The 24,326-nt window shown below is 42.8% G+C and overlaps 1 protein-coding gene across 3 annotated transcripts in view; it reads right to left on the reverse strand.

The window, feature by feature from the left end:
• Positions 1 to 17,439, reverse strand: part of dennd2b (DENN domain containing 2B) — a 527,103-nt gene extending 509,664 nt beyond the window's left edge. For all 3 annotated transcript variants that reach the window (XM_072272571.1, XM_072272574.1, XM_072272573.1), the window contains exon 1: positions 17,196 to 17,439. The gene's annotated coding sequence lies outside the window, so the exon portion shown is untranslated. The remainder of the gene's footprint in view (positions 1 to 17,195) is intronic.
• Between the last annotated feature and the right edge of the window lie 6,887 nt (positions 17,440 to 24,326).

Here is a 24,326-nt window from a genome sequence, read left to right on the forward strand (position 1 = left end):
ACAATACATGGAGAATTCCAACCAAAGTCCAATGTCGAGCAACTGTACATCCCCCGGAATAAAGGACGACGGGTACTTGGAAGTGTCAAGGTCACAGAGCTGGAAGAAATGTGAAACATTCATGAAATCGATAGGAAGGTGGCCCCTAAGGGCAACCTGCTAGGAGACTACCTCAGACAGCAGGCAGGGACATGGAAATGAAGCGGTGAAGCAGAGCCAGAGGACCAGAGGCCAGGGCAGGACAAGCCACTGCACGGGACGTACCATCACTAGATATCAGAGATGGCTGTCATAAGGAAGTCCTACCAATGGCTGGAAATGTCAGGGCTGAGGGACAGCACAGAATCAACTGCTCATGGCTGCACAAGAACAGGTGCTCAGCACAAAAGCAATAGAAGCAGGGGTCTATCACACCAGACAAGATCCAAAATGCAGACCGTGCAACGAATCTGCTGAAACCATCCAGCACACAGTAGCAGGGTGCAAGATGCATACATTGAACGGCACAACCAGGTTGCAGGAATTGTGTAGAGGAACATCTGCACCGAGTATGGATTGGACACTCCCAAATCCAAATGGGAAACACCTGAGAAGGTAGTGGAAAATGACAGAGCTAAGATCCAGTGGGACTTCCAAATACAGACCGATAAGCAGGTGCTGACCAACCAACCAGATATAGTAATACAGGACAAGGAACAGAAGAAAGCAATAGTAACAGATGTGGCAATCCCGAATGACAGTAACATCAGGAAGAAAGAATATGACAAGCTGGAGAAATACCAGGGTTTGAAAGACTAGATAGAAAGAATGAATGTGCCAGAGTAATCCCAGTGGTGCTAGGAGCACTTGGAGCTGTGACACCGGACTGGGAGAGTGGTTTCAGCGAACCCCAGGAACAACATCTGAAATATTGGCCCAGAAGAGTGCACTACTAGGAACAGCAGAGATACTGCACTGAACTATCAAGCTCCCAAGCCTCTGGTAGAGGAACGAGATTGAGGGAAAAATACACAAACACACCACCTATAAAGGGTGAGAAAAAATATATATATATATGCACACACAAGTAAATGTCAATTTAGCCAAAAATATATATGGCTGTTTATGAAATCACTTCAGTGTGTATTGATGTGACAAGATTACATGAATATTTTCTAATCTAAGCACAAGCATAGAAACTTGACAGAATCTCCATGCAGGTATAAAGTATTTAATATTGCAAAATGTAATCCCTGAAGCAAATTAAGTCAGCCTCACAGATCTCACTCAACTCAACAGGATTTCTATTCTGTACATTGAATATGTGCTGTCCCCTTTATTCATATTCAAGCACATGTCTGTACAAGTTTGCTTCTTTCTGCCTTTGTGATACACGTTAATGCATTACTCTTAGACCATAAGAGCATAACACATAGGAACAGAATTAGGCCATTCGGCCCGTCGAGTCTGCATCGCCATTTCATCATGGCTGATCCATTTCCCTCTTAATACCATTCTCCTGCCTTCTCCCCGTAACCTTTCACACCCTTACTTGCTTTGCTGATAAAGCAACTGAATCCAAATATTGTTTTACTGCACCTGTGATCACAGCAGACAGCATAACAATCCTGTTACTGATTTATAACAGTGATGACACATTTTTTTTGTGACCTGTAAATGACATGCTAGGTGTGAAATAAACACAGGTTTTTCTTTCAGTGTGTAATGCATTCTGGTACGTGGTAAATGAAAAACGCAGGAAAACCTGTCCCAGGATCGTAAACTGTGGTTTATCTGTGCCAATTTCACTCAGCGTGGGCCACATGCTATCACAATGTTAGCAACCAGCCAAGGTTAACCCTGCTATTAACCCAAAGTTCAATGTGGCCACAACACAAAGCACTGGAGGAACTCAGTAGGTCAAGCAGCATCGATAGAGGGAAATGGACAGCTGACATTTAGGGTCAAGACCCTTCATCTGGACTGCTTAGATGGTGCCAGAGGTGACTACAGATGTAGGTGAAAGCAGACTCCCTTGTACTCTGACACAACACGGGAGACCTTGTTAATGAAAGACAATGTCTACAATCAGCGTGTGACCAGGAGACACTTCACATACTTACATTAAAAGCAAAAAGACAGCTATGGTGTTGAAATCATGTGGTGTAGCTGCAAGGATCTGGATGCAAGACCATCACCACAAAAAAATCCAGTTACTACACGCTAATGGTCAATTTTAATCAGCACATCTACGAACGTCACATCAAAATGGCTGGACTGGTTTTATATACTACACCACCACCACTGAGGTGACAATACTCTCTACCAGTCACATAGCTCGGATACAATGTGAGCAACTCAAGCATTATAGAAACAACATCACATAATGAGAAGCAGTGAGACTAAATGGTGAGGCCATGCACATTGGTAATGACTAAATTCCAAGTGAGACCGTGCTGAGCATGATTAAGTCAGCTGTGGACCATGGTGGAGATGGTCACCGAATACAATAATATGCTCATCTCTAATCTTGATCTGTACATTCCACATTCCCCAGCCCAAATTCGCTTCTGATTTACAAGCTCCAAATGATACATCCAAGCAAACCATACTTCCACCACAACCCTACTCTGCAGAATCTATCCTTATATCCAAGAATTACAGCTTATCCAGGCAACTGTTGAACAGCAAGTAAATAGGTGAAGGCACACTGTCACCATTCCCGGCACCAACCCGGCACATTTAGACAGCTAAGACTTTTAATACTGCTGAAGTAAACCGTGCATGCTTCACTCACTAGAAACATATCCCCTGGAGCCAAATGTACATTCAGTAAATGGAAGCTCATTCAGAATCTTGCATTCCTCATATGGCACCCACGATGTAATATGCATTAATTCAGAGCTAATATCTACCCTCAGGAATCTTGCATTTCTCACAGAGCTCCAGCTCCTGCTGTCTACCATTTCTGTCAGGAGAGAATTAGATGACTGCATCTTTCCTGGAGCAGAGTGCCTCTTCGCCAGAACTCACCAACAAGCACCGGGACCTCAGTAAGAGGGGTCCTCACAGTCACAGCCCTGTACAAATAACGAATCCTCCCCAATGTACGCTGCCCCCGGGTCAGCTGTGGCAGCAAAGGGAAGCTCACCTACCTCTTTGCGGACTGGAGATTTGCTAAGAGGGCGTGGGGAAGGATGCAAGGATTTATGTCTCAGTTCAGGCCCAGCTGCTGTGTAACAGAGAACTCTGATCTGGCTGTTGCCAGGACACATAACTGAGACAGACAACAAATGCTACTGGAAGGTCATCAACTTGGAGAAAGATGTCCTTTGGTCAGCTCGAAACTAGTCAGTCTGCCAGCAGACTGGCACAATCCAGGCTGCAGGAGTACACGCTGAGGGGACATGTTGAAGCACATTACAGCCAATGCTAAGGCTCTGTGGAAAGGATCATAGCCTAGAGTCTTTCCGCTTCTACACACAAAGGGGCTGAGTCAGGTGGGGGAAACCACCTGGACAATAAAATGGTGATACACCCTTTTATTGCTCGAGAGGTTTCCTCACCCAACTCAGCCTCTCCGTATGCAGCAAATTGGGCAGGAGGGGGCAACGTGGGTGAAATGGTGCTACTTATTTTCCTTTGAAAATGTTTACACTACCAAATATAAGGACAAGGAATGTAAAAGTTTTGCACCGTTTCTTTTTTTTATTTTTTAATGAGTAAAATCCACTTTTGAGATTAAAAAATAGAATTGGTACTAAACAACTTTAGTTAATGGGTACATCTACAGGAAAGTTTCTCTTCCTCGGCTGATTGAACAATCCACATCGCTCTCATTCTCTTGACTATGCTGATCCCTGTTGATAATGGTTTCCAAAGCATGTCTGACAATATTTGGATTTTGCTGAAAATTTTTCCATTGCTTCCGCAACAGAATTCCTTATAATCTACAAGCTGGAATATGGCCTGAAATACAACAAAACAGCATATTTACTCTCTCCAATACTCATAAACCAAATAGCAATGAAAGTAATTAACTGAAGATTGACTTTGGAGGTCATCAGTGGCTATACGGACATTGGAGAGGGTTCAGAGAAGATTCATGAGAATGATTCCAGGAATGAGGAATGTCTGGCAGCTCTTGGGCTGTATTCCCAGGAGTGCAGGAGAATGAGGGGGGATCTCATAGAAACATTCCGAATGTTAAAAGGCCTGAACAGATTAGATATGGCAAAGTTATTTCCCACAGTAGGGGAGTCTAGGACTCTAGGCACGACTTCAGGATTGAAGGACGTCCATTTAGAACAGAGGTGTGGAGAAATTACTTTAGTCAGAGGGTGGTAAATCTGTGGAATTTGTTGCCACGAGCAGCTGTGGAGTCCAAGTCATTGGGTACATTTAAGGCAGAGACAGATAGGTTCTTAATTAGCCAGGGCATCAAAGGGTATGGGGAGAAGGCAGGGGAGTGGGGATAACAGGAAGAATTGGATCAGCCCATGATTGAATGGTGGAGCAGACTCAATGGGCCGAATGGCCTACTTCTGCTTCTACATCTTATGGTCTTATGGTCAAATATTTCTTTAAACAATGTGTGTCAGTGGTCATGCCTACTGCCAAACATTAGGTACTTGGTGCAAGTTGAACACATGATGTTAATTACACGATTTGGCCGTGCTGATGTCAAATCATCAATACACACTGATCAACAAGACTAACTACTTCAATACATGTCACTTACAAAATGGAGCAAATATTCACCTAAATAATGGGTGCTCTGCAGTCAAATTTTGAAACCTAGTTGTTATTAAATATGTAACTTCACTGTTACACATTTCAAAGTTCAAAATTCAAAGCAAAATTTATTATCAGAGTACATACATGTCACTATATTCAACCCTGAGATTCTTTCTCCTATGGGCATATTTAGCAAATCTATTGAACAGCAACAGTAAACAGGATCAATGAACAGCCAATGCAAATATAAATAAATAGCAATAAATAACATGAGCATGAAATAACAAGATAAAGAATCATTAAAGTGAGACCATCAGTTGTGGGAACACCAGAAATAGAATTAGTGTAGCTATCCCCTTTTGTTCAAGAGCCTGATGATTGAGGGGTAGTAACTGTTCTTGAACCTGGTGGTGTGAGTCCTGAGGCTCTTGTACCTTCTACGTGATGGCAGCAGCGAGAAAAGTGCATGGCCTGGGTGGTGAGTGTCTTTGATGATGGACGCTGCATTTCTATGGCAACCTTTCATGTAGATGTGCTCAATGGTCAGGAGGGCTTTACTCATGATGTATATGATGTACCCATGATGTATTTCAGTTTTATCATTGCCTGCAAGCTTTGCTTCATTTTCTTGCTGTAGTATATAACAAGTTGTGTCAAATTATCTTCTTACAGTATGTAATCCACAGCTCCATCTCTAACATATTCCAGCTTTGACACTACCTCGGGTCTGTAATATATTCTAACCCGTGTTGCTATCCGGTCAAACACATGCTGGTATATTTCACTGCTCATAGGTTTTTTCTGTAAGCACTACAATCTAGCCTGTGTATGTTTCCCAATGTAATACATTCCACTGTTGTCAGGTGACATGATAGTCTCCAGTGATGACCTCATAAATCTCTCAGTATTCTATTCCATTCTTCACTGTAACAATACTGCTCCTAACACTAAGTTACATAGTAAAATAAAGATCTAAATTGTATGACAACAGTGGTATTATTGGTCTATGAATTACTGAAACTTAGGTTTATCATACAATGATGCTTAAAAGTGGCAAAATTTCTTTGATTTCCTTTGACCCTAAAAATTATTTTGTGATTAGCAGTCCTATAGTGTCATAATCTGCTGTGCAAACATAAACTCCCTAGTTATTATGATTGTCTTGTTGCTATTCGGATGAGTATCTTCGTTTGTTGATTATTCAGCCAACCTTACTCTGTGAAGATAATCTTCAGATCAGATTTTGATCACTGAGGTATGCACTTACACTGGCATGATGTCATAAAACAAGTTTTTCTAAATGTCATATTAAAATAGAAATGTACAAAGATAAAATTGTCTGTCTCTGTATGAAGATATAGAGAAGGTAGGCATAACTTTAATCTCAGAATAATAGTTCTGAGAATAATCTCAGAATAATAGAATAAGAGCCACATAGGATTGGAATGAGGAGAATTTTCCAGGCTGAAGGAAAGGTGAATCTTCGGAATGCTCTGTCCCTGGAGGGCTATGGAGCTTCACTCATCAACTTCATTCAAACAGAGATTGGTGCATTTTGGAATGTTCAAGGCATTAAGGGATACGGTATAAGAAAGGAAAAAGGCACTGAGAAAGAAAATCAGTCATGAGCTCATTGAATTGTGAACCAGCTCGGGTCACACGCTTCTATCCCTTATGTTCTTCGAGCTTTATTTGCAATTACTCTATGCATAATTTTGTAAATAGCTGGATTTGTAAAGTTCAAACATCTATACATTCCATCAGAATAAGGGGCATTTAATGTCTTGTTTTTAGAACATACTTCGTTTATGTATTTTCTTCCTTTAACTTTCCACATCATCTTGGGAAAAGTAACTCACTGTTCAAAACCAACTGCCCTATGGTCTTTAAGATCTAGCTGGGGTGGGGGGGAAATGGTTTCAGTACTTTAGTATGTAGAATAAGGAATTCTAATGGTACTTATATTACTGACATGATCAAAGACTTAAAATAGATTTTTTTGAAAAATAATGTGCCTAAGGCAATAGTATTTTGCTTCAGGAACATTAGATTAGATTACATTATGAGGACACTCAGTCCTCATTTATTGTCATTTAGAAATGCATGCATTAAAAAATGATACAATGTTCCTCCGGTATGATATCACAGAAACACAGGACAAACCAAGACTAACTGACAAAACCACATAATTATAACATATAGTTACAACAGTGCAAAGCAATACTGTAATTTGATAAAGAGCAGACCATGGGCACGGTTAAAAAAAGCCGCAAGTCCCGACAGCCCCATCATCTCACGCAGACGGTAGAAGGGAGAAACTCTCCCTGCCATGAACTCCAAGTGCCGCAAACTTGCCGATGCATTGGAAGCACCCGACTGCAGCAGACTCTGAGTCTGTCCGAAAACTTTGAGACTCCGACCAGCCCTCCGACACCGAGCACCGAGCGCCATCTCTGCCGAGTGCTTCGACACCGCCCCGGCCGCCAAGCAACAAGCAAAGCCGAGGACTCAGGGCCTTCCCCTCCGGAGATTCTGGATCACACAGTAGCAGCGGCAGTGAAGCAGGCATTTCAGAAGTTTCACCAGATGTTCCTCCGTGCTCTCACATCTGTCTCCATCAAATCAGGATTGTGCATGGCACCCTACTTGACAGATAACAGATATCATTCACCGGAGTGGCCGCTGCAAGCTGCGTCGCGTCGCCATCTTCTCCTCCCGCCAGTGTGAAGACAACAAGTTAACATGCATAAATGTAAGACTGGGAAGCCAAACTAATGAATAACATTACTTCACGGGCTCATTGTTTATTGGGAAACTTGTTCGTGAAATGTTGCAAGGAAAGATAAGGACAAGCCAGTGACTGATGCAGAAGTACAATTATTTGGATTTAGGATAAAAGACCACCAAGATTACAGGAGCATCGAAATTGAAGAGTCACATTACAGATAATGAGTCTGTGAGGGTAATTATAAAGCACAGGTCTAATTCAGAACACGGATAGTTTATGTTAGGAATTAGATATGGAATAGTACGTATAAAGTTGTATTCTAATTGGAATTCTTTTTAAAACAGAGGGATTCTGAGCAGACAATGAGGATTATAATAACCAAATTCAGAGATTGTGGTGTTTTATATTGTGAACGATGGATAATTAAATCTAATTATAAAATGGTAACCTAAATGAGCAAACTAGCTCATATCATCATTTACAAACGTATGTGGAGAGAACCTCAAACAGTTTTATCTTTGACTTTAATCCGTTCCTTCAAACTTCTCCAGCACTTATTAATCTGTGCAAAGCATAGGTAAACACACAGATTTTAAAAGTGAGCAGGGCCTGCTGGGGCTGTCGGCAGTGTTTGAAATCCTCAGATACTTGTGGAAGAGTAAGTGTACCAGATTTAAAAAGCAAGCAGGGACTGTCGGGACTTCCTGCAGAGCTTGAGATCATTTGGGTTATCGGGCACTTGGCAAGGGCCAATAAAAAGAAGTTCAGTTTAAGCAGAGCAACCATTGTTATAGTGGACCTGGGTTACAGTGGGGAGCTGAGGCTTTGGCTCAAGAGGCTTCGGTGAGGAGAAATAAGGGCCAAATAAGTTTCCGTTAAGATTTCTTTCTTTCTTATTGCATGGTTAGAGCAATAAGAATTGCAGGCTGGACAGTGGAATACTCCTCTTGTGGGATATGAGAAGACAGGATGACCTCCAGCATCCTTGATTACTACACTTGCAAGACATGCAACTAGCTGTAGCTTCTTGCAGACCACGCTAGGGAACTGGAGCTAGAATTGGATGCCCTTTGGACCAGGGAGGTAGTTGCACCCAAGATGTAAGACACAGGAAACTTGGAAACCACAGGAGTGGGAAAGGGGATTGGCAGCCAATGCAGAATAACACTGTGACTGTATCCCTCAGTAACAAGTACATTCTGGATACTATTGGGAGAGGGAGATGACCTAGCAGAGGAAAGCCACAGCAGTCAGGCTCTCTCACTCACAGGGAGGGGATGGGATGGAGAAGAGGTGAGCAATATCTAAAGGGGATTCATTGGTTAGGGGAACAGACAGGAGGTTTTGTGGATGAGAACAAGATTCCTGGATGGTACGTTGTCTCCTAGGTGCCAGGTTCAGGAACATTCAAGATCAAATCCATAACACTCCTAAGGGGGAGGGTGAACACCAGAGATGTGGTCCATGTCAGTACCAATGACACAGGTAGGGAGGGTGACAAGGTTCTGCAATAAAAGTGAATTCAGGGAGTTAGGAGCTCCAGGGTGGCGATCTCGGGATTGCTACCCTTCCACATGCCAGTGTAGATTAAGCAAGAAATAGGACGATCATACAATTTGACACGTAGCTAAGGAGATAATGCAGGAGGCGGGAGCTTCTGATTTGTGGGTCATTAGACTCTCTTCCAGGGAGGGTGGGATTTGTATAAATGGGACGGTTTGACCTGATCTGGAGTGGGACCAACATCCTAGCAGGAAGGTTTGCTGGTACTGTACGGTCGGGGGGTGGGGGGGGGGGTTTAAACTAGAGCTGCAGGGGATGCAAACCAGATTGCCAGGGCAGCTAGTGGAGTGGTTGTGGGGAAAGTAGATGTTAAGCCTACATATAAAGACAGGAACCTAAAAGCTGAGCATTGTAATGTTCTGAGTTGCAGGTATTTCAATACAAGGAGTATTGTAGGTAAAGTAGATGAGTTTAGAGCATGGATTAGCATGTGGAATTAAAGGAGGGGCAGGATTGGCAGCTCAGTGTTGCAGGATTCGGTTGTTTTTACACATGGCAGGGTGGTGGCATTACTCATCAGGGAAAATGATACGGCTGTATTCAGACTGGACAGACTGGAGGGTTTGTCCACTAATGCTCTATGGGTGTAACTGAGGAGTAAGAAACCAATGATCACAGTAACAGAATTATATTACAGACCTCCCAATAGATAGCAGGCTTTAGACGAGCAAATTTGTATGGAGATAGCAGACAGTTGCAAGAAAAATAAGGTTGCAACAGGAGATGATTTTAACTTTTCACACGTTGACTAGGACTCCCATACTATAAAAGGATTGGATGGGATAAAGTTTATCAAATGTGTTCAGGAAGGTTTCCTTAGAGGTTCCAACCAGAGAGACCATGATTCTGGATCTCCTATTAGGGAACAAGACAGGGCAGGCAGCAGATGTGGGTGTAGGGGAACAATTAGGATCTGGTGATCATTATTCCATCAGTTTCAGGATAATCACAGAGAAGGACAGAACTGGCCTTTGGGCTGAGATTCTAAGTTGGAGAAAGGCTCATTTTGATGGCACCAGAAACAATGTGGCTGGTGTGAACTGCGACAGTATGGTTTCTGGCAATGGTGTACCTGGTAATCGTGAGGCCTCCAAAAGTTAAGTATTGAGATTACAGAGTTTGTACATTCCTGTCGGAATAAAAGGCAAGACTAACAGGTTTTTGAGGGATATTGAGGTCCTGGTTAAGAAGAAGAAGGAGGTAAAGGCAGCAAGGAAGGAATGATGCACTTGAGGAGTATAAGAAGTGTAAGAGAACACTTTCGAGAGAAATCAGGAGGGTAAAAAGAGGGCATGAGGTTGCTCTAGCAGACCAGGTGAGAGAGAATCCCCAGGGCTTCTACAGATATATTAACAGCAAAAGGATAGCCAGGGATAAAACTGCTCCATTTGAAGATCAGTGTGATGACCTACACATGAAGCCAAAACGAAGGAATTTTTGATGGCACCCAATAACAACATCTACTGTGTAAATAGATATTTTGCATCTATATTTACTCGGGAGATGGACACAGAGTCTATAGAACTGTAGCAAAACAGCAATGGGATCATTGACCGTATCCGGATTACAGAGAGCAGGTGCCCGCTGTCCTGAGGCAAATAAGTGTGGCTGAGACCCCAGGACCTGACAAGATGTTCCCTTAGACCTCGCGATAGGCTAATCCAGAAACTGCACGGTCCCTAGCAAAGGTGTTTAAAAATTCCTTAGCCATGGGAGAGGTGCCAAAGATCTGGAAGTTAGTTAATGTTGTCCCGTTGTTCAAGAAAAGCTCTAAGTATAGGCCTGTGAGCCTGACATCAGCAGTGGGTAAATTATTGGAAGGCATTCAAAGGGACAAGATATTTATGTATTTGGATAGACAAGGCCTGATTAGGGATAGTCAACATGGCTCTTTGTAATGGTAGGTCACGTCTAGCCATTCTTACAGAGTTTTTTGAGGAGATTACCAGGAAAGTTATTTGGCATTCAGGATGAAGGAGTAAATTGCATTCAACGTTGGTTTAGTAGCAGAAGCCAGGGTAATAAATGATTGCCTCTCTGACTGGAGGCCTGTGACTAGTGGTATGCCAAAGGGATCGGTGCTGGATCCATTGTTGCTTGTCATCTGTACTAATGACAATGTGGTAGACTGGATCAGCAAACCCGCAGATGACACTAACATTGAGGGTGTAGATGACAGCAAAGGAGGCTGCCAAAGCTTGCAGTGAGATCTGGGCCAGCTGGGAAAATGGGCTGAAAAATGGAAGATGGAATTTAGTGCTGACAAGTGTGAGATTCTGAACTTTGGAAGGACTGAAATTAAGTCTGTAGGTTCTGCTAAGGTACTGCACATTCTAGCACTGAATGTAAAGTCTATGGAGTTTGGGATTTGGTGAGCAAAGAATGTGTGATTAAGAGCAGCAGTTTAGTTTTACATTAAAGAACTTAAATATTGTTTTCTATTTTGTGAGTTAATCTCAACAGAAAGAAGAATGCAAGGACACTGAGACATCTGGAATGCACATCGTATGCCAAACACAGGTGCTGGAAATATGGTTAGCCACAGGAGCACAAACTCCCGGTTTTGAACTTCAGCCACATCCACGAGGCTGGGCGTTTCGTTGCTGTCGATTTCAACAGTCAGTCATTCCGCAGCTCAAAAAAGAGGGGGAATGTGCAACTGCCAGACAAAACTGAGAGGAGGCAGGTAGTTTGGAAGATGCCTGTGGACATCTTGCTCTTGAATCAATATTTAGCTCTAAATTCTATTGAATGAAATGGTTCACCCAGGGATTACAACTAGATCAAAGACAATAACATAGGCATACAGGGAGGGAGGAGAAAGTTGAAAGGGCAACTGATTCTATGATTAAGGGAGGGGACCGGTGTTTGTGTAATCACAGACTGATTCCAGGATGTCACGCTGCCAATCTGCTCCAGAAGGCTGACACTGAGCAACGAAAGGCAGAGCGTTCTGAAAGGTAGGCTAAACACCCTGAGGTCATGGTTCATATCAGTACCAATGACATAGGTGAGATCCGAGTAGTCAGATGGATTACACCTCAATAGGACACAATAATAATCCTCATGGGTCGGCTTGCTAGTACCACTAGAAAGGTTTTAAACTAGCTTTGTAGACTGTAAATCTTTCAGAAAAGACAAAGGCAGAAGTGGAAGAGACAATGAGTGACGGTGAAAGATATAGAGAAAAGGAATGGGCAGGAACGTAGTCCAGTTATTCTTGATGTTGTTAATGTAACTGCAGGATTCATTGTGAATAAGGCAGGTAAGTTCAGGACACTGATAGGCTGGTGGCAGTACAATACTACATTATTGAAATATAACTTAAGGAGGAAGACTAGCAACCTGACAAGACGGTGAGGTGGATAAAAAAGAATGGGCAGTGGTAATATTATCACAGTTCTAAGAAATGATGACAAGTTATAAGAGTTATCAAACAGGATTTCCATGGATTGAACTAAAAGAGGAAATCACATGCTGGATTTCCAAACTGTAATATCCAAACGAGTTTGTTAAAGAAATGGGGTCATAATACTGAGCGATTTCAATACTCCAATATTAACTGGAATACTACTGTTGCAAAAGGGATAGTGCAGCCAGAATTCCTAAACTGCCTGCAGAACTTTATCAACTTTATATGGCAAGCCCAACAGTGGAGAAGGGAAGAACAATCCTAGATTTTGTTTTAGTTGATGAAACCGGGTAGGTGGAGTTCAATCTGACACTTTGGAAGGTCAAACTTGAAGGCACAGTACAAGGTTAATGGTAGAATGGAGGAGTAAAGCCATCCTGGAGTCCTAGTCCACAGATCCCTCTCCATGTAAATTGATAGGGTGATTAATAAGACATATAGAGTGCTGGCCTTCCTTAGTTGGGGCACTGAGTTCAGGAGTTGCTAGGTAATGTTGCAGCCCTATAAAACCCTGCTGAGACCACACTTGGGGTATTGTGTTCCCAGTTCTGGACACCTCAATATTTAGAACTAAATATTGATTTGAGACCAAGATGCCTACAAGCTTTAGAGTCAATGTAGAGGAGATTTGACAGGATACTGCCTGGATCAGACAACACGTCTTATGAGAAAAGGTTGAGTGGGTTATGACTTTTCTTTCTGGAGTTGTTACATACCCCGTAACTGGGTGCCAAACCAGCAGAAATGGACCACTTAGTTGGAGTCTGGATTACTGGAACTAAGAAAGTTTTATTAAAGAAATAAGTAACACAGTACTCTAATCGTAAGGATATAAATGCAACAGGATATCAATGATAAAAAGCACATGTACACAGAACTAGGGTAATAGGAATCAAACAAGCTCTATCGCAGTCTAGGGGTGAAATGATCAGTCTCAAGTGACGCAGAGTTCAGTTCGCAGTAATCGCTGTTGCGCCGTTGGAGAGAGAGAGAGAGGATGATATGCAAATCTGATTCAGACAGACCTTGATGTTCTTCGCAGTTAGCTTTCGGGCGAACCCTTTTATGTCTTCTGTGGTCACCGACTGTGACCCCTCCGTTCCAGATACGACCGTTCTTCCGCGGTGAACCCGGCACCCAGGCAAGGGCAGACACACACACCAGGTTCCCACCGATCGTACCTTTTCACCCTGTGCATCTATGGTCGGTTTCCGCAACCAGACCTCCAAACTCTCACCAACTCGTGGGGGCACACCGCTTTTCCAGGGTCTCGTTATCTTGTGATCTCGTGGTGTGTGTCGTGCCTTAGCGAACCTGTTCTTTTTATCCCCCTGCTGGGGTATCGCCTGTCCATCAAACTTCAAACAGATCAGGTTCAAAGCAACTGGTCTGTCAATATTCTGAAGTGTGTTTCTTTCTCGTTAATCTCTCTCCTCTCTCATTAACATTTTGAATGCTTCTCCATTGTCTCCCTTATCTCTCTCATCAGTATCAATCTTCTGATAACTTGGTTTGTCATCAAAGAGTGAATGAGGATCAGAGGCAACTTGCATTCACAGTTCTGGTTGCCTCAGTATGGGAAGGGATTGGAAGATGATATTAATCATAAATGGCCTCAAACACAAGAAAACCTGCAGATACTGGAAGTCCAAAGGAAAGGCTCAAAATACTGAAGGAACTCAGCAGGCCAGGCAGAACCTATGGAAAAGACTAAATAGTCAACGTTTTGGGCCAAGACCCATCACCAGGAGTCCTCTTTTACCCTTTTCCACAGATACTGCCTGGCCCTTTGAGCTCCTCCAGCATTTTGCAGACAGTCAGCGCCTTTTTCCCAGGATGGCATTGGTTAATAAAAGAGGGCATACTTGTAAGGTGGCTGGAGGAAAGTATTGTGAGGCGGGGGGGGGGGGGCGGAAGGCTATCAGAGGTGATTCCTTTTTTACACAGAGAGTGGTAGGTGCATGATACACACTGCTGGGGATGGTGATAGAGGCAGGTACATTAGGGACATTAAAAAGCCCCTTGGGCACATGGATGAAAGGGAAATGAGGGCAATGTGGGAAGGAAGGGTTAGGTTGATCTTGGAGCCAGTTGAAATGTCAGAATAGTAACATGGGCTAAAGAGCCTGCAGAGTGCTGTACTGTTTTATGTTCTATACTCTAGGTGGAGGAATATTATCGAGAGAACATTTTGTGACTCTGATCATGTCAGCCGGATTCAGCATCATTATGGCAAATTACATATATAAAATGGTCATGATCTCAAACAGGGGTAATTGGTGTAAGGCAAAGGAAAATGCAGTAAATGAAAGCCTCTAGCGTAGTGGTCCCCTTGTTAAATCCCGCTCAAAATGGGCAAGGGCAACTTTCCTTCTTCTACCCTCAAGTATCATAAAGTAACATGCAAAACTCTACAACTATTTTTATAAAATCCTCACAAATCCAACCCTACTTATCCATATCATCTCACCTGCAGAACCAAAAGTCTTCTCAAGATCTCAAACAGTAGTAAAATTCCTTAAAAATCTCGAGAGATTTTGCTTACACTTGGATCTACAAACTAATTTTAAATAGACTGTTTTTATATGACCTCCAAAAGTAAGATGTTTATTTATAATAACATTGCAAACCTAGACTTTAAGGTTAGTTTGAAAAATATCTTTGTGCTAGAATTAACCTTGGTGAGGGGACTTCAGTGAAGATCCCATTGATAAATTGAACAAATGAGTGATGGAACTGAGAGGCCTTGATGTTTAAAGACCCTTAAAGATAGCAAAACAGATGAATAATGTAGTTAAAGAGGGAGACTTGATGCATTTCTTTATTAGTCAAAGCATATGACATAGCAGCAGGGAGGTTAATACTGGAATTATACAATCCTGATCAGGCCACAGCTTGAATAATGCTCTGGTTCTGGTAAGTACTTTGCAGAAAAGATGAGATTACAATTGAGAAGGTGCACAGCAAACTTATGAAGATGTTGCCAGCTCTGGAAAACTGTAGCTCTGAAGCAAGACTGAATAAGCCAGCATTGTTTTCTTTGGAGTTGAAGATAGTGAGGGCAGACTTAAGTGCAGTGTACAAATCTACAAGAAGCTTAGACAGAGTAAACAGGAAAGATCTATTTTTCTTAGCAGGGAGGCCAAAAACTGGAAGCAGAGATTTAAAGTAATTTTGATTAGAAGGGAGATGAGGAAAAAGATTTTCACTCAGATGAAGGTAGAAGTCTGGAACTCTATCAGAAAAGATGGGAGATTGAGGCAGAAGCACTAGACCAGCGCACTTGCAGCTGAATATGAGAGCTAGCGTTACAGACCAAGAACTGGAAGGTAGTGTTACGCTGGAGTTCTTTATTGACCCAGAGAAGCACACAGAACAGAATGGCACTTAACATATCACAAAAAGAAAATTCTATGATTCCAATAAGGAGTAACACATCTATGTAGGGAGATTATAGACAGTACAGTATATTATTATAATCAAGAAGCATTTTTGTAATAGTAGTATTTATGCATTACAACTGTTATAATGCAGTGTGCTCGTTATATTGAGAAAAAAATGACTTATGAGTGATGTGATCAAGATGTTCAGTTGCCACTTGGAACCTGAAATTACTCCCAACGACCTACCCCGTCCTAAATTTTGTATATTGCAAGAGGACTCTATTTCTGGAACTATTAAGACTAGCATGCACCATTCAATTACGGTGAAAGTAATGACATTCATCTTCATGAAAAACTGTAATAACGTCATTCCGGTGATAACTATAACCGATACTTAAATGCAAAGTGCAAGTTTACGAGGAGGTTAGACAGAGTAAACAGGAAGGATCTATTTCCTCAGCAGAGAGGGCAAAAACTGGGAGCAGAGATTTAAAGTAACGTTCAAATCAAATGTACTTTGCAGTTCATGTTCTGTGTGTTATTTGCATACTTTCTTATTGCTGCACGATTTGTTCTTTTATCGCACTTTGGGTGTTTGACCTCTGCCTGCAAGAAGCCGATCAATCTCAAGGTTGTATATAACATTCATACTTTGATAATAAATGAACTTTGAACTTTGATTTGCCAGGGCAGGTTTTGTGAAATACCTGTGGAAATACGTCTGACACGGACATATTTCTACAAGTATTTCATCCTCAGGTTAAAGATACTAAAAAATATCCCCTTCTGCACACCGCCAGAAAAGTGCCCGCTGTAGACCGAGGGTCTTGCATAGATTACATATCCCAGTTGAAGCGGAGAAATCACCTATGCCAGCCCACCGTCTAATCGATTCAGTGTGCAAAGATATTGACATTAACGAAAACGCCTCTCCTGGAGTGCACGGGCACACTCATAACAGTCAAACATTCAAAACAGAGCACGATCAGACAAATACTCGCATACAACGTATACACGCTCCCACACCAGCTCGTCATCACAAGAAACCCAAAATCCGACACAATTTATTGCTCACTCCTTTCAACGTTACTTAAGTATGCGAATACATCGTATTTGCTTTCTCTTTGCAAACACAATGCAATCAAAAAACATTTTACGAGAAAACAGTGATTTCCATATTTTTTCCAAAATTCATACGATAGTTATTGAAAAGCATGCACACGTACAGAGAGAGATAGTTTGATAATACTACATTCACTGAAACATATCCAACTACTTCAGAAGCAAACTCTTATCAAAAAAATTCCATTTAAAAGTGTCATAGTTTTAACAAAGCAACAGCTCGCACGTGGTAAATTTTAATAAAAATAAAAATGTAGTAATTACTCCTTACCGTGCATTTTAGCAAAAAAGAACCTGTAATTCTTGTAAAGGTAAGTTTGTGACAGTCGCTGCGTATTCAGCCCTTCTGCCCCGGTTCTGCTCCAGAGTTCTTGTTTGGGAAAGAATGGCAAAGGCGCCGGAAACGATGACGGAGCTCCTGTTATCGATGTGGAATTTCGAACGGACGCAGTGACCGGGAGGACAGGGCTCTCCTCCAAATGTGAAGAAGAAACGCTTAATTAACCGCGATTGCTGTCGCGCTGTGAGACAAGGAATCTTCACTTTCTGTAGTGGGAGGCTGGGCGGAGAAATACACTAAGCAATGATTTCGTTACACACAAAGTCCGCTGAGCAAACACCATCTCCAAAGACTAGCGATGAGTTAAAGTCAGAATAAAGTTATACAATTCCTTTAAACGTAAAACATTTCCAAACTCTCAGTTCCAAACTCTGAGTGGTAAAAGTCAAGATACTAATCGATCTGATCATTGCTCAACCAACAGTAGGGACGCAACAGTTTCTCCAAGTGATCAAATTATTGATGCGACCACATTATCCATGAAGTAACTAAATACTTTATTTGCATTTAATCCAACCATTAATGCATTCCCCTTATTTTACAAAGAATCCCTTTAGCTGTTCCTAAACTTGAAATTTATTCCAGAGATAGGTTTGTTTTAAAGTATATAATGCAACCACACTTTCTCGAGAGCGCCCTGGACCTGAGAATGTGAATGCGTACCTTCAGGTTAGAACACCACAAACACAATGGTTTTAAAAGTCACCAAGATTTAAATTCGCTGTCGTTGTCTCAGTGCACTGCTTTACACTGTTAACCTGTTATGCCCTGCACCTGGGACTTTAGATACTGCATCGCAAAATTCGTCTTGTTGCCGGAGTGTGTGGGCGGGGAGCCCTCCAGTGGTCTGGCTCCGTTACTACCACCCCGAGCAGCAACGCACAAAGCAGTATCCGCTGGTTTGTCAGTGCTAGCCGACTTAAATCAAACCAACCAGTAATTTTCCCAATCAACTGCTTCTCCGATTGAATCATATCATTTGGACCCTTACAATTTTCTGATCAACGTCTATTATGCTATTATGCATCGGGAGCTGCGGTTTATTATTGTTGTGATATGCCCCTACATTTTTATCGATTGGCCATTGAGCCATAAATTGTTTGGGGTCTTCTGCGCGATCATAAGTAGCAGGCAGGAGAATTTGCGTGTACGTATTAAGTATCTACATATTTTCTGTTCATTTCACCGGACGCGGAACCCGCAATTTCTGTCTTTCACAAAACGTTCGGTGAAAATCAGCCTTTCTTTACAGTGTCGAGAAAGGAGGTCCAAGTTGAAGAAACTGTGTTCTATTTTCATGTCAAGATGGTGTGTGCAACTTGGAGGACTTGGACTTACTTGGTGCAACTTGGAGGACTTGGATGTGGTGAGACTGGCAGATACATTATCACCAAGGCAACTGCCCTGAGGAATCGCTTCAGGCTGGGTTGATTGACCTTCAACAAGTGCAATTTATAACCACCAGAGATTCTGGGATGCTAGAAATACAGACTAACATACTCAAAATTCTCAGCAGGTCAGGCAACATCTATGGAGAGGAACAACAAGTCCAGTTATTCTTCTCCATAAATGCTGCCTGAACATAAAACATGGAAATCTACAGCACATTACAGGCCCTTCGGCCCACAATGTTGTGCCGACCATGTAACCTACTCTAGAAACGGCTTAGAATTTCTCTAGCACATAGCCCTCCATTTTTTAAGCTCAATGTACCCATTTAAGAGGCTCTTAAAAGACCCAATTGTATCCACTTCAACCACCATCCGCCGGCAGTGCATTCCATGCATCCACCACTCTGTGTGAAAAACTTAACCCTGACATCCCCTTGGTAGCTATTTTCAAGCACTTTAAAATTGTGCCTGCTCATGCTGGCCATTTCAGCCTTGGGAAAAAGCCTCTGGCTATCCACACGGTCAGTGCCCCTCATCATCTTATACACCTCTCATCCTCCATCACTCCAGGGAGAAAAGGCCAAGTGCACTCAACCTACTCTCCCTCCTCCATCTGGCAGATCTGGTCCTCACCCTCAATGATTTCTCCTTCAGCTCCTCCCACTTTCTCCAAACTCAAAGGGTAGCCATGGATACCCACATGGGCCCCAGCTATGCCTGACTTTTCGTTGGCTTTGTAAAACAGTCCATGTTCCAAGCCTTCCTGGTAATGCTCCCCAACTCTTTCTATGCTACATTGATGACTGCATTGGGACTGCTTCATGGACCCATGCTGGGCTCATCAATTTCATCAACTTTGCTTCCAACTTCCACCCTGCCCTTAAATTCACCTGGTCCATTTCTGATATCTCTCCCCCCTTTCTTATCTCTCTGTCTCCACCTTTGGAAACAAACTGTCTATTGATCTCTTGTATAAACTGACAAATTCCCATGGCTATCTTGACTATACCTCTTCCCACCCTGTCTCATGTAAAAATGTTCTTCCTTTTTCTCAGTTCCTTCGTCTCCACCATATCTGCTCCCAGGATGAGGCATTGCTTTCCAAGACATCAGAGATGTCTTCCTTCTTCAAAGAGCAGGGTTTCCCTTCCCCCACCATTGATGCTGCCCTCACCCACATCTCCTCCATTTCCCAGACATTTACACTCACCCCATCTTCCTGCTGCCTTAACAATGATCCTCGGTAGGGATCATTCCTTCTGTGACTCCCTTGTCCATTCATCCCTCCCCACTTATCTTGCCACTTGGCACGTATCCCTGCAAACCACAGAAATGCTACACCTGCACAATCACCTCCTCCCTGTCCTCTATTCAGGGCCCCAAACAGTCCTTCCAGGTGAGGCAACACCACAATTTCGAATCCTTTGGGGTTGTCTATTGTATCCAGTACTCCCGATACAGCCTCCACCACATTGGTGAGACCGGATGTACAATGGGGGACTGCACTGTCAAGCACCCCGGCTCCATCCACCGAAAGCATAATTTCCCAGTGGCCAACCATTTCAATCCTTATTCCCATTCCTGTTCTGACATGTCACTCCATGGCCTCCTCTTGTGCCATGATGAGGCCACTCTCAGGGTGGAGGAGCAACACCTTATATTTCGTCTGGTTAGCCTCCAACATTGATTTCTCCTTCCAGTAAGTTTTTTCCCCTTTTTTCTTTTCCTCTCCCCCTTCTCTCTTCTTCTATTCCCCACTCTGTCCTCTTACCTCCACGTCACCTGCCTATCACTTCCCCCGTTGCCCCTCCTCTTCCCTTCCTCCCAAGGTCCACTCTCCTCTCCAATCAGATTCGTTCTTCTCTAGTACTTAACCTTTCCCACCCACAGGGCTTCACCTAGCACTTTCGAGCTAACCTTCCTACCCCTCACCCCACCTTTTTTATTCCGGCATCCTCCCCCTTCTTTTTCAGCCCTGAGGAAGGGTCTCATCCTGAAAGGCCGACTACATTTCAATAGATGCTGCCTAGCCTGCTGAGTTCCTCAGGCATTTTGTGGGTGTTGTTTTGGATTTCCAGCATCTGCAGAATCTCTTGTGTTTATCACCAACCATGTTACTTACTGTGACACAAAGAATATATGCAGTCTGCCAGTAGAGAAATGCTGTCAGCTTTATTTCCCTGTAATCTACTCTCCCTCGCATGGCCATCAACTCCCTCCAGGTTCTCCCGACACCTACCAACACAAAGGAGAATACGAGTACAAGACCACAAACAGAATGTTGTCTGCTTCTTTTGCCCCTGTTTCATTCAGTGATACTGCCTGGAGTGATCCAAACGAGTAGGAGACTGTGGTGATGGTGCAGTTCTCAGGAGAAAAATGTGAGATTGAATATCCACTCCGCACCTCTGGTGAAAGATGGTTATAACTGCTTCAGCTTTCACTTTGTCACTTACATACTGGGTTCGACCATTATTGAGTATAGAAATGCTCTTGGAGTCTCTTCTCCATGGGACAGTTTGAAACATCCTCTGCCATTGTGACTGGATGTCAACTGCAGAGTTTGTTTTGGAGATACAGCACGGTAACAGGTCCTTCTGGTCCAATGAGTCTGTGCTACACATTTAACCTACTAGAGGTAGGGTCATTGAGTCACAGAAACAGGGCCTTCAAACCATCCAGACTGTGCCAAACCATTCAAATTGTTTAGCTTTATGTGTCACATGTACATTGAAACATCAAAATCATACAGTGAAGTGTGTCGTTTGTGTCAACTCAAGTCAACAAGGATTATACTGGGCAGCCACTCTTCTGGCACCAACATAGCATGCCCACAGCTCACTACAATAGTTGTACATCTTTGGAACAAGGGAGGGAACCAGAGCATCCAGAGGAAATCCACTCGGTCTCGGGGAGAATGTACAAACTCCGTAAAGACAACAGTGGAAAATAACTCAAGCTGCTGGTACTGTTAACGCCAAGCTGCCCTAGTTTAGTTTCATTCTGATTCATTGGTCATGGGTTACTCCAATGCATGTTGCTCTCTCTGTCTTTCACACATGTAATCCTGTGTTAGGGTTTTGGCAGGATGAGGCTCATTTTCAGGTATGCAAGGTAATGCTCTCTGTATATCTTTCTACACGCTTTGTGGTTGATGCAATTTGAAGCTGCCCATGAGCATCAAGAAGATAAAAGAAAGGGGACCTCACAAGTTTTGTGAGGGCATCTTGTGAAAACCATGCCATGTTCCAAGTTCCATCAGGTTTGAAGCCATGCTGTGAAAATAAAATGTGTGGGTCAAGAAGGCTTGCATAATATTAAGCAGCATTGGGACATACTATTAACATCTAGATGGATGGGAAGTTTAGGGGTGGACAGCCATTGATTGGTTGGTTCAGGAAATGCCATGAGGAACTCCTGTGGTGATCTTTGGGCTTGGATGGTTGCCCTCCAATATCTACAGCTACTTTTCCACATGTAAGCTATGATTCCAGACATTGGAATGTTTTTCCTTTTGGAGCCCACTGACTGGAATTTTACAAGATCTACTGTGTGCTGCCTGTACGCCAAAGGCAGTCACAATCACTTCACTGCTGGAATGCAGCTCTTTGATCCAATATTATCCAGGTGCATAACTTAAATTACATAGCGTCCACTAAGTTGGATGGGCACTGTCATCAATGGCAGAAATTCTGGGAAGAAACCCATAAGGGGCAGAGTGAAGTTAAGATGGCACTAAACAGCAACTCCTTCGCTTGCATCTTCAGAAACAGCTCTATTTCCATCTTTAATATCTTTATTTTTCCCTTTCAGGGTTCTTTTGAAGACCCTGACCTGGAGTTACATGCTGACTTCAGTTCTTCGTGGGATGGGACCTGTTCTCGGGGTTTCAGGACTGGCCGTTGTTCGGCACGCCAAGGTTGCAGCCTGAGAGTCCAGTTCGAATTCAGAAACCTAAGACCTCCGGGCTCTGGAGACGGGCGGATTGAGGGTCGGTGTCATGGCAGGAGACCCATGTGTTGTCGGGGGAGTCGGGGTATCGGCTGTGGGCCCGAAGACCCGAGATCTTTGCGATCTTCAGGCACAGAGCTCGAGAAAAGCAACATAACGGACTTTTAACATCATAAACCAGCGAGCTGTTTGTTATGTCTCCCCACTCGCTGTGAAAATGGAGTCATCTTTTTCTCCTTTATTAGGGAGAGAGAGAATCTGCAGTATGTCGAATGCCGGGTGTAATGAGAAGTCTTTGGGGTAACTGCAAGTCTGTGTCTTTGCTATTGCTTTGCTCACGCTGAGTGCTCGGTGGTGGTACCAATGCTTGCTTTTTTTGCTGGTGGGGAGAGGGGGGGGGATTGTTGCTCGCTGCCACTTACACGCAGGAGGGAGGGGAGCTGGGGAGGACTTTGAGTTTCCTATGTTTATCTGGCATTCATTCTTTGGGGCACTTCTCTATTTTTGTGGATGTTTGTGAAGAAAAAGCATTTCAGGATGTTTATTGTCTACATTTCTTTGACATTAAATTGGACCTTTGAGCCTTTGAACCTTTGAAGAATCATCAATCAGCAACGTTTAAATGTTTTAATTGATGCTTGGATCAATTGTTATTACAATTTACTATACAAGTTACTTGTGGATTTATCCCTGAAATGCATTAATAAATCTGCATTTTTCTTCCCGTATTTATTTCTGGCTGGATGTACTCAATCCAGCTCTCTGCTGGAGCTCCTTAACTTGGTACCCTTTCTACCTATAGTGACCTAATCCAGACATAGAGGGCAGACTGAGCTACCCCTTCGAACCTAAGAGTTATCCCATGAGAAAAGGCCATAGACTCCAAAATGGCCCGAAGCACTTCGTTGCTATCAAAGATTTAGAAAGATATGGGCCAGGCAAAGGCAAATGGGACAGGCTCAGATGGGCCTGCTGGCCAGTATGGACAAATTGGGCAGAAGGGCCTGTTTCCATGCTGCTTTACTCTGTGACTCTGTAACCTAAAACACACAGAGTGAAATAAACCTGCTGGGTACCAACATCAATGGGAAGAATTTTGAAAGAAGCTGAGAAGAGGTCTACACTCAATTATTTTGGCTAGAAACACATAAGTATCACCTCTAACAAAGATATTCAGACTTTTGTCAGAATTGAGTATAACTTCTACCAGTAAGTTCTTAGCTGTCCATCATTAGTCTTAAGGAAATTCAATGTCTAGACTATTTGTCTCTCATTTATGGATTTGAAACACTACTTGTCTCTAACTTTGTAGTTGAACATAGAATTGGATCCATAACATTTCATTTGAAGACACACATAATTCTGCTCTCAATCAGCCCCATTTTATACAGTCTGTTTTGAAGTGCGGTAGTGAAAAGAGGATATGTTGGACAATGATATGACAGGTTTTGGTGCTACAGGATTACACGGATGGCTGTCATTCCTCATGGTTAGTAGAGTAGGCGGCAAAATCTTTTTGTAATCTGTCCCAGTTATCAGAACAGTATTTCTACATTACACAAAGTAGGATGTATCTTCAATGCAGAAAAAAAATCATTATACTCAATTGATTTGTAATGGAGGGAGTGATTCCCAATCGCACTGTTTTAGACCAATGTGTCAATCAGTAGTCAGACAAGGTTAGGTAGATGGTTCATGCTAAATTCCTTATCCTATGATG

Source organism: Mobula birostris, chromosome 11 (assembly GCF_030028105.1).
Source record: "Mobula birostris isolate sMobBir1 chromosome 11, sMobBir1.hap1, whole genome shotgun sequence".
In the NCBI taxonomy this organism is placed as follows: Eukaryota; Metazoa; Chordata; class Chondrichthyes; order Myliobatiformes; family Myliobatidae; genus Mobula; species Mobula birostris.